A 14,293-nucleotide genomic window follows, 5' to 3' on the forward strand; every position below is an offset into this window, starting at 1 on the left:
ACTGTCAAATGAGGAGCGCCCAGGGAAGAAACCTGAGAGGTGGCTAGGAGTCAGGTTCTGAAGGGGCTTGTTTTGTCAAGGTGCCTAGGTGATGCTCAGTGCGTGCCTAAAGAAAGCCCTACAGTATTGTAAGTAGGACGGGGCTGGGCAGCCTTCTACAAAGGCCAGTCCTGCCCTTTTTTGTCTCAGCAAGAAAAATAGACTGAACTGTTTTTAAACCGATGAGTGTTGTGTTTCAACAATGCTCTCCATGAATGTCAGCTATTTTACAGGGAGACACATTTAGGTATGGAAGGTGGAGAACTTGGGCCTTTTCCGAGAAACCAAGGAAATATCCCTAGAAGTTTTGTTCTTGTGTTGTTTTCAAAACATGTATTTTAATTTTAAATGTAAAGATAGTGACTACACTTATTTTTCAGCTAAGTTGTGTTTATACTATACTAGGGTCCACCTAACCTGATTGGCACATTTCTGTCTCCTCACACATATATCCTTTGTGTTGAGAACATAAAAAAAAATTCTATTAGCTTTCTGAAGTATTCGATTGATTGAGGGTTTTTTTGGCAACTTTATCTACCCAGTTGTGCTATTGAACATTAAGAATCACTCTTCGAGGCAGATATGGGGGCATATGCCTGTATCCCAGCACTTGGGGTGATGGAAATAGGAGGATGGGGAGTTTAAGGTCATCTTCAGTCATATGGAGAGTTCGAGACCAGCCTCCATGCCATGTGTGAGGACTGAAATGTGAATAAGCCTGGTGGACAAACACAGAATACTTAAGAAATAGAAGAAAGGAGGCCGACTTTGCAAGGTCAGTTAAATAAAAGGAAGAAAGCCTAGGAGTGAATATAGCTGCCCTCTGAGGTCACAGCCCCGTGTGCTGGCACAAACAGCAATGGTAAGCAGGACCTCACTAAGCAGGTGCTTTACACACAACGGAAGATGTCACTTAGACTGGAACAAAAGCTGCAGGTGTGTATACACTTGAAATACCAGGTGCCATTATCTCCCGAACACTACACCACAATCGTCTTATAGTCTAGTGGCCCACAAGAAACCATCTTATTATAGTCTAGTGGACTGCTAGAAACCAGATGTAGTCTCAAAGCTTGGGGTGGATTAAGAGCTGGGAGTAGCCGGGCGGTGGTGGCGCACGCCTTTAATCCCAGCACTCGGGAGGCAGAGGCAGGCGGATCTCTGTGAGTTCGAGACCAGCCTGGTCTACAAGAGCTAGTTCCAGGACAGGCTCCAAAACCACAGAGAAACCCTGTCTCGAAAAACCAAAAAAAAACCAAAAAAAAAAAAAAAAAAAAAAAAAAAAAAAAAAAGAGCTGGGAGTATAACTAAGTAGCAGAATGTGTCTTAACATGTGCAAGGCCCTGAATTCCATCCCAGCACTGAAAAACAAAAGAAAAACCCAGCACATAACCAAAAGCAAAGTTTGAGTAATAAATGAGGATCCTGAAAAAGATGTATTCATACATATAGATACAGTCGATACACACATGCACATGTGTACACATGTGTACAGTTGACTCTAACTTCAAGTTCCTAGTTTCACTCAGCTTCAGTGAGAATTGGATGGAAAATATTGGGCGGTGGGTGGGGGATTTGAATTTTTGCTGTTGTGTATTGTGTAATAAATCCCACCATGGTTGTGTCTGTACTGAACATTTACAGACATGTCATCATTCACTGAGTGATTCAGGAGAATGATTATCATAGTGTCGACGTTGTATTAGGTATGAGCAGCACTCCAGAGATTATTTACAATATGTGAGAGGATGCAGCAGGCTGCAATGGTAAGTGAATTTGAGACTTGGATACTGGAAGATGAGGGTGTCCTTGAGGGTACTCAGAGCAATTCCCTTGCAGATATGAAAGGAGGAACACTGTATCTAGAGCAATAGGTTGGACAGAAGGCTTCCTTAAACGCATTTATTAGGCACTTGCATTTGAGAAGGCCCTTGTAAACCAGCTAATTTCCTGTCTCTTGGCTCGGCTTATGACAAGAGGGCTGAAACTTTAGCTCAGTGGCAGAGGGCTTACCTTGCAGGCAGGAGTCCCTAAACTCAATCCCCACGACTGTAAAAATGTACAAACTCAAAACCACCAGCAAACCCCAATCGTGTCCTCCTCTCTCACTGCTTCTTGCTATTAATGGCTTTGTCTCCTGAGCTCAGAAAAAGCCTTTTCTGTCAACTGTCTACACTTATTTCCCTCTTTCTGAGCTGGACTGACTGGCTGCTAGGGTGCCGCTGGGCACAGACAGTTTCTTGGCACGCCTGGATTCTACTGGGGGGTCGCTGCAACTGTACGGATGCCCTGATGACCACTTCTGGGCGGGGCCCAAAGGCATAACCATACTCAAGTTTTTCTGGAAATAATGATTTGCGTCTTGCATCTGGGGTGGGAACCTAAGGCAGACCCCGAGGCTGTCGCTGGCTCCCCTCGCCTTCAGTGAGCAGGGGTCTGCCACAAGGCCGTCTTTTCCGGACAGACTTCTCCCCTTTCCTTTGGGTAGACGTGCTTTTCCCTATTTGTAGCAAGAAGGACTTTGAGACTATCACCAGAGAGGACAATCTTTCCAAAAATTAACGTAGCTCCCGCGCAAACTCCAGTACGACACACAGGACGTGATCTAAATGGAACTTCTGTTGGGAAGAACTCAAACGCTTTTTCTGAACGTCCGACTGCAAGATAAACACGGAAACCTCAAGGTTTTCAGACACTTTCTCATAAACTCTTCCGGGTGCTCAAAGCCAGAGATTCAAGGATGTGAGCAGAGTGGACAGGGAGAGCGAACTTGATAAATTCTCTGGAGTCAGTACTAGGATTTTAGGTGTGCTCACGCCGTTCAGGAGACAGCCGGATTGGGTTCTCAGGATCCCACAGCTAGTGCAAAGTGCTCCTTCCCCATCTGAAGATTTTTGCATCCTTCCCGTCTCCCTTTCCCGCTTTCTTCAGTATGGGCTGTTTGTGCTCGACCCCTACCAACATTTTAAAGGGAAAGGCGCTGAGAGGAAGCCAAAGTAGGGAAGACTTTCTGGCTGTCTTTCTCTCAGCCGTCCAGGGTAATAGGTAAGGGGCGTGCAGACTTGCCCTTCCTTGCCCAATCAGGTACACAGGAAGATGTCTTTCTACCAATAAAAATAAAGTTCGCTTTCCGGAGGCGGGAGGGTGAGCCTTGACTGCCAGTTCTCCAAAGCAACGTTGGAGGCGAGGACAGAGAGTGATTAGAGGTAGGTCCAACCCGGGGAAGGGGGCGGGGCGAAGGTGGGGAAACTCTGAGCGGCGGGGGGGCCGGCCAGTGGAGGGCGAGGACCACTGTTCCTGGTGTAGTGTCCCTCGCCAATCAGGAAGGCGTGGGGGTGGGCGGGGCAGGGAAGGGGTGGGCAGAGCTCGCAGCACCGCCGGGCGCCCGTCGGGCTCTGGGAGAGACAGAAATCCGGTTAAAATCAGAGTCGGAGGGAGGTTTAACCACGGATCGGTCCCGATCGGATTATTCCTTAAAGGGGACGCGCCATTGTCAAAGAGAACGAAGCCTGGGGCCCGAGGGCGGGGACCAGCGGCGCTGGAGGAGCGAGGCAGCTGCACGGGACTGGGGACCTGGTAGGTGCTGCCTGGGGAAAGGCGCTTCATTTCACTTTCTCTTCCAGCGCGGTGGCAAGCGCGGGGATGCCGGCCGGCCGTCGGCCGTGGAATCCGGGGTCCCCGGCCCTAGCCCGGCTGCCCTTCTTGCTGCGAGCCGCAAGGGAGGCGGACTGAGGTGGGCGGCTGCGGCTGAGGCTAGGGAGGCTCCTAACGGACGCGGGCGCGGCATAGAGCCGGGGTTAACCGAAAGCCCGTCGGAGCTGCGGCGGACCCGTGGGGAGCACCGCGCGCCCCGCTCTGCTGCGCGCCTCCTTCCCGGCCCGTGCCCGGCTCTGCCCGCGCGGCCGGCTGCCCTGGGCGCGCGCCGCCGTCTCCACGCGCGCTCCTCTCTTCCCGCGCGCCCGGCTGCCCTGAGCGCGCGCCCTGCGCTTCTCGGTGCGCCGGCTCCGTTCGCACGCCGCGGCTTCACTGGGGCCCGGGAACCGCCCGAAGGGGAAGCGGGCGGCGGGGAGGTGGCGGCAGGCGCTGCTGCAGCGTCGCGCTCCCGACCGGGCTGAGCGCGCCGGCAGCGGCCTCGGGTGGAAAGGCGGCGGGCCCGCGCAGCGCGCCGAGGTTGCCGGCCGGGCCGGGCATTGTCCGCGGTCCTTGGCCGCGTCTCTCCGCCCACTGCCCGCGGTGCTGGGAGGGGTGCGGACCCGGGCGCAGAGCCCGCTCCGCCCGAAGCGGCGGCGCACCCCCGGACCCGCGCCTTCCGGAGCTACGGTCGGCCCGGCGGACTCCACAGCCACCGCCCGCAGCCGGGCCTGCGCAGCCCGGGCCCCCTGTTCGTAAGCAGGCACCGGCGCAGGCTCCTCGCCGGGCCGAGCTCTGCTGTGCAACTTTTCTTTGCCTTTTGATGGGAGTTGTTGCTTCCGGGCGGCAGGTTCTTCGGGCCCGGCCGAGCCTTTTTTTTTTTTTTTCTTTTCTTTTTTTTTTTGGCCGATTTCTAGGGCGACCTGGGGCCTGAATGCTGTCGATCTTTCCTACTGTTCCAGCTTTGTTCGTCGCCACCTACAACCGCTTTCTTGTGGACTTTCGAGAATGTGGGACCACTAAGTCCCAGGCTGTGGTTTTAAAAGAGGGGGGAACTGGCCGAGGGGCAAGCGCTCTAGAGAGCTAAATTTGCCTTAACCTTTGAACTAGGGAAAATATTACCAGGACTCTACGCCAGAAGCTCTTTTGGGAGGGTAGAGGGAAAATACAGCAAGGCAGGTTGCCGGGGTGTGTAGGACTGGGGGGAAAAACAATGAACAACTTCTGGTGGAAATAAAAGTTGGTTCTATAAACTGCTGTTCCGCCTAGCAGGTGCCTTCCATAAAGCTGATCTCTCCTACTGAATGCAGGCATTGTAAGGACGAGCAGGCAGGCAGGCAGTCTTTCTACTGGTAAATCAAATAAGAGGTCTTTGCACTGTGAACATTATCCCAGCGTTGAACTTGTCAATACTTGCCGCAGAAATCATAGCTAGAAACAACACATCCCTTGTTAGAGTCCTTATTTAGAAAAGAATGTTTTCATAAGCCTTCATTTTGACAGTTTCTTGAGCAATGCTTTGTAGAGTACTTGGAGGCAGCAAGTTGCAACCTTATAAAGGAAGTAGCATCCGGCGTGTTATTCTTTGGTCTTATTTTTGTTACTTATTATTAGAAGTGGCGTCCCATCCCGGTTGCCTTCCACGCTGCTGCTACTACTTTGCAACAGTGAATTTGGTTGAAACACCTGGCCTAGTTTTTTTTCCTTCAAGGAAATGCAGATTATAAAATTTGTTTACAGTTAAGCTACTGTCTAATTTTTTTGAATGAATGTTGAAAGTTCCCAGTGTCCACAATAATAACACCAGAAATTATATTTGGGAAAGAAGTCCACCTTCAGACATTGATACTTGAGGGAGAATTCTTTGCTCTGTTGTAGAGGTTAGGAAATGAAGTCGCCTTCATTTTGATAATATCTGTCATTGTGCCACCTTATTTTAAATCTGTGCTAACAATATCAGACAGGTGTCTGGCCATAATCCTCCTTGCTTATCATAGGAAGTAGGTGTTTAAAACAAATTTAAAATTTCTCATTTTTCTTTATTTAGTGGCATATTTAGACAATAGACTTTTTTTTTAAAGAACACAAAAAGAAAATGTTCAGGAAGAGTTATCTTCGAAATGCCTGTGCTTTGTGTCCTGGACAACATGTGTTTTTTCTGTGTTTTCTGGGTGCTGTGTACATATTTCTAAGGTAATTTTGAGTCTTAGACTGTGCTTAGGGATTCTTGGGAGAGCCGGGATTGTCCACTATCTGCACCGCTTCAGTGCAGATCTAGTGTGTAACTGCATGCCCAGAAGATGTGCTGCTTTAGGTCTTCCTGACAGAAAAAGATGCTGTCTGACAAACGCTGTGGAAGACACTTGCTCCTCTGACACAGGCAATGCAAATGTGCCCTCCCTCTGAGCATCTTCAGACCCAGTGAGATCGTTGATGACAGTAACGAGTCCTACTGTACGGACTGAACCCAGACCTGGTGTACTAGGCAAGCCCTGGACCTCTGAGCCCTAACCATCACCTTTCCTGTCCCCCACTGGGGGGAGGGGGCATTGTCTGAACAAGAGTATACCAATGAACAAAAAGTGGTTTGCTGTTGGACAGAGCTTGCCTGTCTTAGTCTATTTTTTGTTGGTGCATAAAATGGTGATTTAATTTTATAAATACCTGTTGGGTATTATAATTCTTCATTCACTTATCACAGTTATTATAGAACTAGGCTTGGCCTGCCATCACTGTGCTGAGGACCTGTGTGTTTAAGTTTGGGGGAGATAAAGTGGAAATAGGTGACAGTCTTGTTCAGAAATGGAGTGGAGCGTGTCAAAACTACTCTCCACGGGAGACAGAGAGGGGTGTGTCAGAGCTGTACCAGGTCCAGAGTAACAGTGACTCAGGAATCATGGGCGAAGAAACACTGACTGGGAAAGAAACCGTGGCCTTAGCAAGTTTCATTGTGTGTATTTTACATAGAATATTTTTGGATGTGGATTGGGTATGTATGTTACTGTTTTAGCTATAAATATCTGAAGTATTTTGGGGGCGGCAGAGCTTGAGCTGTGAATTCAGCTGTTCCCCTGCAGGGTGGGCAGGTCCCATCCACCCCAGGCCCAGCACATCACCTTGTCTTTCTTCCAGTCTGCCCTCTGTCCCCCTCTGGGCCTATTAGCCACCAATATTCTATAAACCGAGAACTGTAAAGGATACTTGCTTATATTTGGAGAGAAGTCCTGACGTGAGTCTATCGCTAAAGTTGATAAGAAAGAAGCGTTTAGACTTTAGCCTGTCAGTAACGCTGCTCGCTCACGACATCACAAGCCTTGTTAGTGAGTTGTTGTCTATTTTTCTGACTTTTGTTCTTTTACTGCAACCTTGGGGCTGTCTTAAATGATTTCTCTTGAGAATTTTAGCACGTTGTGATTATTGGGAATGAAGGAGAATAATAATATTTATGCAATTCTTATTAATTCTCTAAGCTCTGTAATTCTTTATTTTGCCTCAAATACAAGGGTGCCTGTGTTCAGGATGTGGCGATAGTATTAAAAACAAACAAAACCTGACCAACTGTAGTGTGCTGGAACATTTTTACCTGCTTACATTTACCTGTAATTTTTTTTTTTAATACTAAAGAACGTGTTTTTTATTTATCTCTTTTTTTGGAGTGCATGATTAAGCCTAATTTCTTGGTGGTTTTTAATTTGCGTAATCCCTAGAGAGAACTTTTGAAACTTGCTTTGCAGCTTACAGTTTGCTCTCCGAAGTATCCTAGGGAGAAATGCAGATTTGTTCATAATCCCATCGCGGAAGGGGTTTTGCTCCTCAGGCTGCTCTTCACAGACAGGGAGCAGGGTGTAGGCTGATGAAGTAGGTGAATCTATTGTTCTAGGTGCTTCTTTGTGACTGCAGAGAAGTTCTCACCAAGATTCCAAAACAGAAAACCCAGCTGCCCCGGCTGAGAGGCAGCCTCATCAGGGGAGAGTCTCCATTCATTAGTAAATCTGAGGAACTATGCCTGCTGTGGAGGCCGGGGCTGGCACTGAGGATTAAGTTAAGTCAGTTAGTCACCTCTTTGGTTATGGCTCTGAATGGCCACTGTCAGGCTAGCCTGGCTGCCCCATCTGGCCTTCCTGGTGAGGGGGTTCGACTGTGTGGTGCTTTTTTTTTTTAAACCTGTGAGCCCTGACTTGTTTTCTGGGATTTCAAACAATGCTGTTTCCTGTGGGTAGGATTTTTCTGAAATTCTGCCTAGATATGTCTTTCCATTCATTGAGAGAATACCATTGTATGACTGTGTCTGTATCTAAACAAGCCCTTCGTATTTGGCTCATGGGGTAGCGGCATATTTCTTTTTAAGCCGAGACACTAAAATGAATCAGTGCTTTTGTTAACATTGCTGGACTTTTTTTTTTCCCTGTGAAAATAATTTTGAAAAATCACTTGTGTTAAAATTTATTGTGAAGTAGCCAGGTGGTGGCGGCACATTGCCAGCACTTGGCAGGCAGAGGCAGGCAGATCTCTGTGAGATTTCGAGGCCAGCCTGGTCTGCAAAATGAGTTCCAGGACTTCTGGGACTGTTAGACATAGAAACCCTGTGTCAACAAACAAACAAAACCAAAAGACAAAACAAATAAACAAACACTTAGTTGTGAAATGTTTGGCTTTATACAGGTTCCTTTAGTATTGACCTTTCTCCTTAACCTTTGTGCTTATAAGGGAAAGAGTTGAATTGTTCAGAAACAAAGAACTGTGAAAGTCTGAAATCTAGGCTCAGCCAGGCTAGGGGGCCGTCTGACTGAGGGTGGGTCCTATAGAGCTTGACCACAAAGTAGCAATTTTGATTAGCCAAAATTTGAGGGTGAGCTGGACAGGTGGCTCAGTGGTTAAGAGCTTTTGTGGCTCTCAGTAAGGAGCCAGGCTTGGTTCCCAGCACCCTCGTGGTGACCAACAACCATCTGTAACTCCAGTTCCAGGGGCTCCGACGCCCTCTCCTGGCCCCCAAGGGCACTGCATGCATGTGATAACACTGCCATTCACGCAAACAAAACACACACAGAAAATAAAACTAAATTTTAAAAAGGAGAATTTGTGTGGGGTAACAAAAGATTCTAAAGCATTTTCTACGGTTATTTATTTATTTAATCTGTGCGTATGTGGAAGTCAGGACAACACGTGGGAGAATGTTCCGTTCTCCTGCGACGAGGGTTCGTGGTGTTGCCAGTCTTGGTTGCAAACACTTTGCCCACTGAGCTATGTCACTGACTTAGGAATGACAAAATTTAAGCAACAACTTTATTGAAGTTTAATTCACATGGCATATTCACCCATTTTAAATTCTTGCTGGGCAGTGGTGGCGCACGCCTTTAATCCCAGCAGAGGCAGGCGGATTTCTGTGAGTTCAAGGCCAGCATGGTCTACAAGAGCTAGTTCCAGGACAGGCTCCAAAGCTACAGCGAAACCCTCTCTCAATAAATAAGTAAATAAATAAATAAATAGGTTCACCACTTTAGTATAGCCCCCAGATTTGTGCAACATTGCCAGAATTAACTTGACAACTTTCCGGATTCGCATCTTGATTCTGCTCCTCAGCCCTCGGCAGCCCTGATCTACACTGTGTCTATATGTTTGACTGTTCTGGATATTTTGTCTCCATAAAAAGAAACATTTTGGTAACTGTGTATTCTGGTCTCTTTCAATTGGCTTCAACCCTGGGAGGAGGTCATGTGATATGTGTGTCACCAGGTACAGAGGTACTCCACAATGAAACAGACTCCTCCTCTTGCCTCAGCCTAGAGAATGATGGGAAAGACATTCTGCCTGGGAACAGTTTTGGACTCACGCTGGCAATTCTTCTTTCTACCAAACAAACAGTCTCACATTCTCCAGGCTGGGCTTACAGGGAAGCCCGTCCTAGCTTGATCTTGATGAACTTGCCTTTGCTGTCTGTATTGGGATGAGCTGGGCAGCCCTGGGTGACTGATCACTATGGTCCACAGATGATATTATTTTTGTTACTGAATTTTTTTTTTTTTTTTTTTTTTTGGAGACAGGGTTTCTCTGTGTAACAGCCCTGGCTGTGCTGGAACTACCTCTGCAGACCTCAGGCTGACCTCAAACTCACAGAGATCTGCCTGCTTCTTCCTCCCGAGTACTGGGATTAAAGGCATGCACCACCACCCAATTGAAAATAATTTTTTAACTATAATATATTCTGATCCCAGTTTCCCCGCCCTTCTGTCCTCTCAGAGCCTTCCCACTCCATGCCTTCTTCGTCTCTTGTCTTTAGAAAACATACAGGCAACAGCAGCAACAAAACAGCACAAGAAACACACGTACACAAACCATTAAAAACACAAAACTGGAACCAAAAGACCTGGAAGGTTAAAAAAAAAAAAAGACCTGAGCAAAACAACACGAGACAAAAACCCTTCAAAACATCATTGGTTCCGCTGTGTGTTGGCCATCTACAGCTGAGCATGGGGCCTGCCCTAAAGTCGGTCCACAGATATTGTTAGTCACCTCTTCCTGTTCTTATTTTCTGCCTTAAGGAATGCAGTGGCTGTTTGCTCAGTGACGTAGCCACTGTTTTATATGTGTCACCTGAAGGCGGATGACGTGCATGCCATTCTTTTGGGAGTTTTTGTCTTTCCCCACTGGTCAAAATTTCATAGCTTTCTGGTCATTTCTTTGCCCAGTTCTGAGAGGTGCCGGGGCTCAAACCCAGCTAGGCAAACACTCTTATCAGCTCAACTGCCTCCCCAGCCCATTGCTTTATCTTTTGGGGATACTTAGAATACTTAGAATGATCCTTTTTGAAGAAACCCAGCACTCCCAGGCTGTTACCTTCCCCATCTTTCTGGATATGTGCAGAGAGTTCTGACCAGCTGCCTCCACTTAGACGCCAGTCATGGTCAGACATGTCTACCTCAGAACACCCTTGCTGAGGAGGCAGTAAGGTGGCGTTGCTTTGTTTCTTTGAAGGCTGTCTAAAAGTTGAATAAAAGGGCTGGAGAGATGGGAGAGGTGGCTCAGAGGTTAAGAGCACTGATTGCCCTTCCAGAGGTCCTGAGTTCAATTCCCAGCAACCCCATGGTGGCTCACAACCATCTATAATGAGATCTGGTACCCTCTTCTGACCTGCAGGCCTACATGTAGGCAGAACACTATATACATAATACATAAATAAATCTTTTAAAAAAAAAGATGATTAAAAGTTTGTTCACTTCAATACAGCCTCCTATTTTATTATTTAATTTACACCTAATTCATGTGTGTGTACATGTGTGTTTTCATGTTTGCATGTTTGCTGTGGGTGGAGGTCAGAGGATGATCTGTGGGAGTTGGTTCTGTCCTACCTTTGTAGGTCCTGCTGCCTGAAGACAGCTTGTCAGGCCTGGTGGCAAGTGCCTTCACCTGCTGAGCCCTCTTACTCACAACTAGGATTGTTACACAGAAAAACCCTATCTTGGGAGAGAAAAAAAAGAAGAAAGAAAGAAAATATGAGGAGATTGGGAACTAAGAAATTCCCAACACACTCATCACTGTTGAAGACTGGACAGTGGGTCCTCCTCAGAGCTTCTAGGAACACGACTCTCTGGACAACCCAAGTTTAAGCCCAGTGAGACCCATTTTGGGGTTCTGTCCCCTCGAGTCTTGAGATGTGTTTCTGTTGTTAAAGATACTAGTTCTGTGTTGATTTCTGAGTGTAGTCATTGGGAACTGATTTGGCTGTGCGCACACACTAGGGGCTCAGCCTGAGTTTATTTTCTTACTATAACCTGCTCCAAACAAAGTTATTTTTTCCTTTCGAGAGTGGAAGGGTGCTCTCCCTCTTTTGCCTGAGCCCCAGCATCCCATTCCCTCCAGCTCCGTACCTCTGTCTCTTCTGTGCTGTGTGGGGGACTCACAGAGCTGTCTTATTTGGAGAAACCTTTGCCTGCCCTGCTTTCAGTGAGCACACTTGCATCCCCCTGACGAAATGGACAGCCTTCTGTGTGATAGTGGCGTTGTTTCTTAACTGGTCCAGGTTGATTTCATGTACTCAGTGCTGGAAGAAGCATCAGCCCTTGTGACAGGGTTAGAAGAAAGTGGGGAGATTTGTTCCCAAAGGATCCTGCTGTAAACAGTATGTAATTAAGGCAGCGAAGGGTGGGAAATGCCACAGAAGCCAGCTGTGGAGGCAGCAGCAGGTTTCAGGCAAAGGCATTGCAGACTAGAGCAATGCCTAAATGTCTTGTAAAGGGATGGTTGAGTGAGCCTCTTATAGTAAAGGAGCTGGGGAAACAGGCTTAAGTGAGATGGCACACATTATGAGAAACCCAGATGCTTGCCAGTTAGGTTGCCTTACCTTTGGTAAACACATGGGAGCAAGTTTCGTGAGCTGCCATCTGGGTGCCGGGAATTGAACCCCGGTCCTCTGGAAGAGCAGCCAGTGCTCTTAACTGCTGAGCCATCTCTCCGGCCCCTGACTTACATTTTGTAAACACATGGGACAAAGTTTTGTGAGCTGCCATGTGTGGATGCTGGGACTCAAACTCGGGCCCTCTGGAAGAGCAGCCAGCGCTCTCAACTGTTGATCCTCTAAACCAGTGCCATGGTTTGTATGTGAAGGTCAGAGGGCAACTTGGGAGAGTGGATTTTCTACTGCTACCCCTTGGATTCTGGACATTGAAGAGAACTCAGTTCATTAGGCTTGGTGGCAAGGGCCTTTCACCCCCGAGACATCTCAGGGCTCTACCTACTGAACTTTATAAGCTGAGGAAAGGTTCGTGAATTAAACAAAAGTACAAACTGAAGTTGTAGTCAGTTGAGGGCCCAAGATCTGATGGCCTCAAGTAGGATAGAGATGTCTTCACCAGGGGTTCCCTGGAGGGATACATCCTGCTTTTTAATTGTTACGTTTGTTACTATGAAATCTCAGTATGGTTTGGAACTTAGTATAATCTAATCTGATTCATTAGGCGCTAAAAGCGTTGATTACATTTTGTGTGTGTATGTCACCTGCTTTGCTGTGATCACCTGTGTGTTCAGTGTAGAGACTCGAGGTCAGTGTTGGGTGTGCTCCTCTGTTGTTCCCGTACTAGCTCGGAGCTCCCCATCTCCCATCAGATGGGCTGGCTGTCGAGCCTCTCAATTGACATGTTGCTGACCCCCACTGTTAGGATTATAGACTTGTGTAAATGTTTTATTGTGGAAATCAAATTCATGACCTCCTGCTTGTACCATAGTCCCGTTATTCATTGAACCATCACACTATCTGTCCGTCCGTCCATCCATCCATCCATCCATCCATCTACCTATGAGACAGGGTTTCTCTGTTAAACAGTCCTGGCAGTCCTGGAACTTGCTCTGTAGACCAGGCTGGCCTCGAACTCACTGAGCTCCACCTCCATCTGCCTCTCAAGTGCTGGGATTAAAGGTGTGTGCCACCACCGCCAGGCAAAAATATTTTTCAAGGTAAATATTTTTGCCTCGGGGCCCAAGTAGCACAGGCTGGCCTTGACCTCACTAGGTAGTTAAGGATGACCTTGGGCTTCTGTTTCCTCCTGCCCCTGCCTCCCAAGTGCTGGGGTTGCAGATACTCTGTATTTGTCTAGTTTGATAACATTAAATGAAATTAGTGTGTGTGTGTGTGTGTGTGTGTGTGTGTGTACACGGGAGAGTATATGTGCCAGTGTGCTTGTGGAGGGCTGTTCTTACCTCCACCTTGTGTGACCCTGGACTAGAGCTCAGGGTGGCGGGCCCCTCTCCAGTCCAGGTGACACTGAGTCAGCTCACCAGCCCTTAAGTGCAGTTTTAGATGAAAGTACTCCATGAACTGTGTAAGTCAGTCACGTCGCATTAGCGTGCTTCTTTTTGGAGAGAGTATTAAAGTGTAGACAGGAGAATGCAGAAGACACGGTGTAACTGGGCTTGAGAGACTCAACAGTGTTTCTCTGCTGTTGGTGCAGTTATTGGCTAGGCCAGTGACCATACAATTAGGGAGAAAATGTGATTAGTTGAGTCACACCTGTAAAAGTTCCTGAGTAATGAGCGGGGACAAGTGGGTGGAAATGTCTAGGGTCACGCTGAAGTAAATTGTGTGTGCTTTGTCTGTGCCTACCTACCTAATGTCCAGGTGAAGTGAATTTTGTGGGGTTAACTTACTGAAAATAGCAGCTGTGGCTGAACCATCCAAGACCGCGAGCTGTTTTGATGGGCCACGTGCATGGGTTCAAAGGCCAGCTGCATAGCTACAGGTGTGGGGGAGATGCGGTTGAATACCAATGGTGCTGGTATTTAATTACTGTAATAAGCTCAACGTGGACGTAGAAAGCAAAGCAACGGCCAGAGGGTGCACAGACCAGAGGGTGCACAGAGCGGTGATGCGGATGGAGGGGGAGGAGGGGCAGGGCTAGTGCGCCATTATTCTTCTGCCATGCTATACACAACTGGTATACTGCATAGAGGTAGCATCTCCAAATGGGCCAGAGAACAGAAAACACCGTGTTGATGAGAAGACAGGGAAGTTAAACCCTCCTCAGCTGCTGTGGAAATGGGGGATGGTCCAGCTAGCTGCTGTGGAGGCGCAGCTCAGAGTTTCCTCACATGGCTCACCGTGGACTTCCCATGTGCTCCAGATAACCCTCTTCCT

General features: G+C 47.7%; 1 protein-coding gene across 1 annotated transcript in view; it reads left to right on the plus strand.

Annotated features, from left to right (window-relative positions):
* The first annotated feature begins 3,442 nt into the window (after nt 1-3,442).
* The window catches only part of Fryl (FRY like transcription coactivator), a 231,706-nt gene continuing 220,855 nt past the window's right edge, over nt 3,443-14,293 (plus strand). Inside the window, exon 1 of the mRNA XM_041671629.1 lies at nt 3,443-3,615. The gene's annotated coding sequence lies outside the window, so the exon portion shown is untranslated. The remainder of the gene's footprint in view (nt 3,616-14,293) is intronic.

This window comes from Microtus oregoni, unplaced genomic scaffold, assembly GCF_018167655.1.
Source record: "Microtus oregoni isolate MIOR12 unplaced genomic scaffold, Mior012 000021F_ref0000039, whole genome shotgun sequence".
NCBI lineage: Eukaryota > Metazoa > Chordata > Mammalia > Rodentia > Cricetidae > Microtus > Microtus oregoni.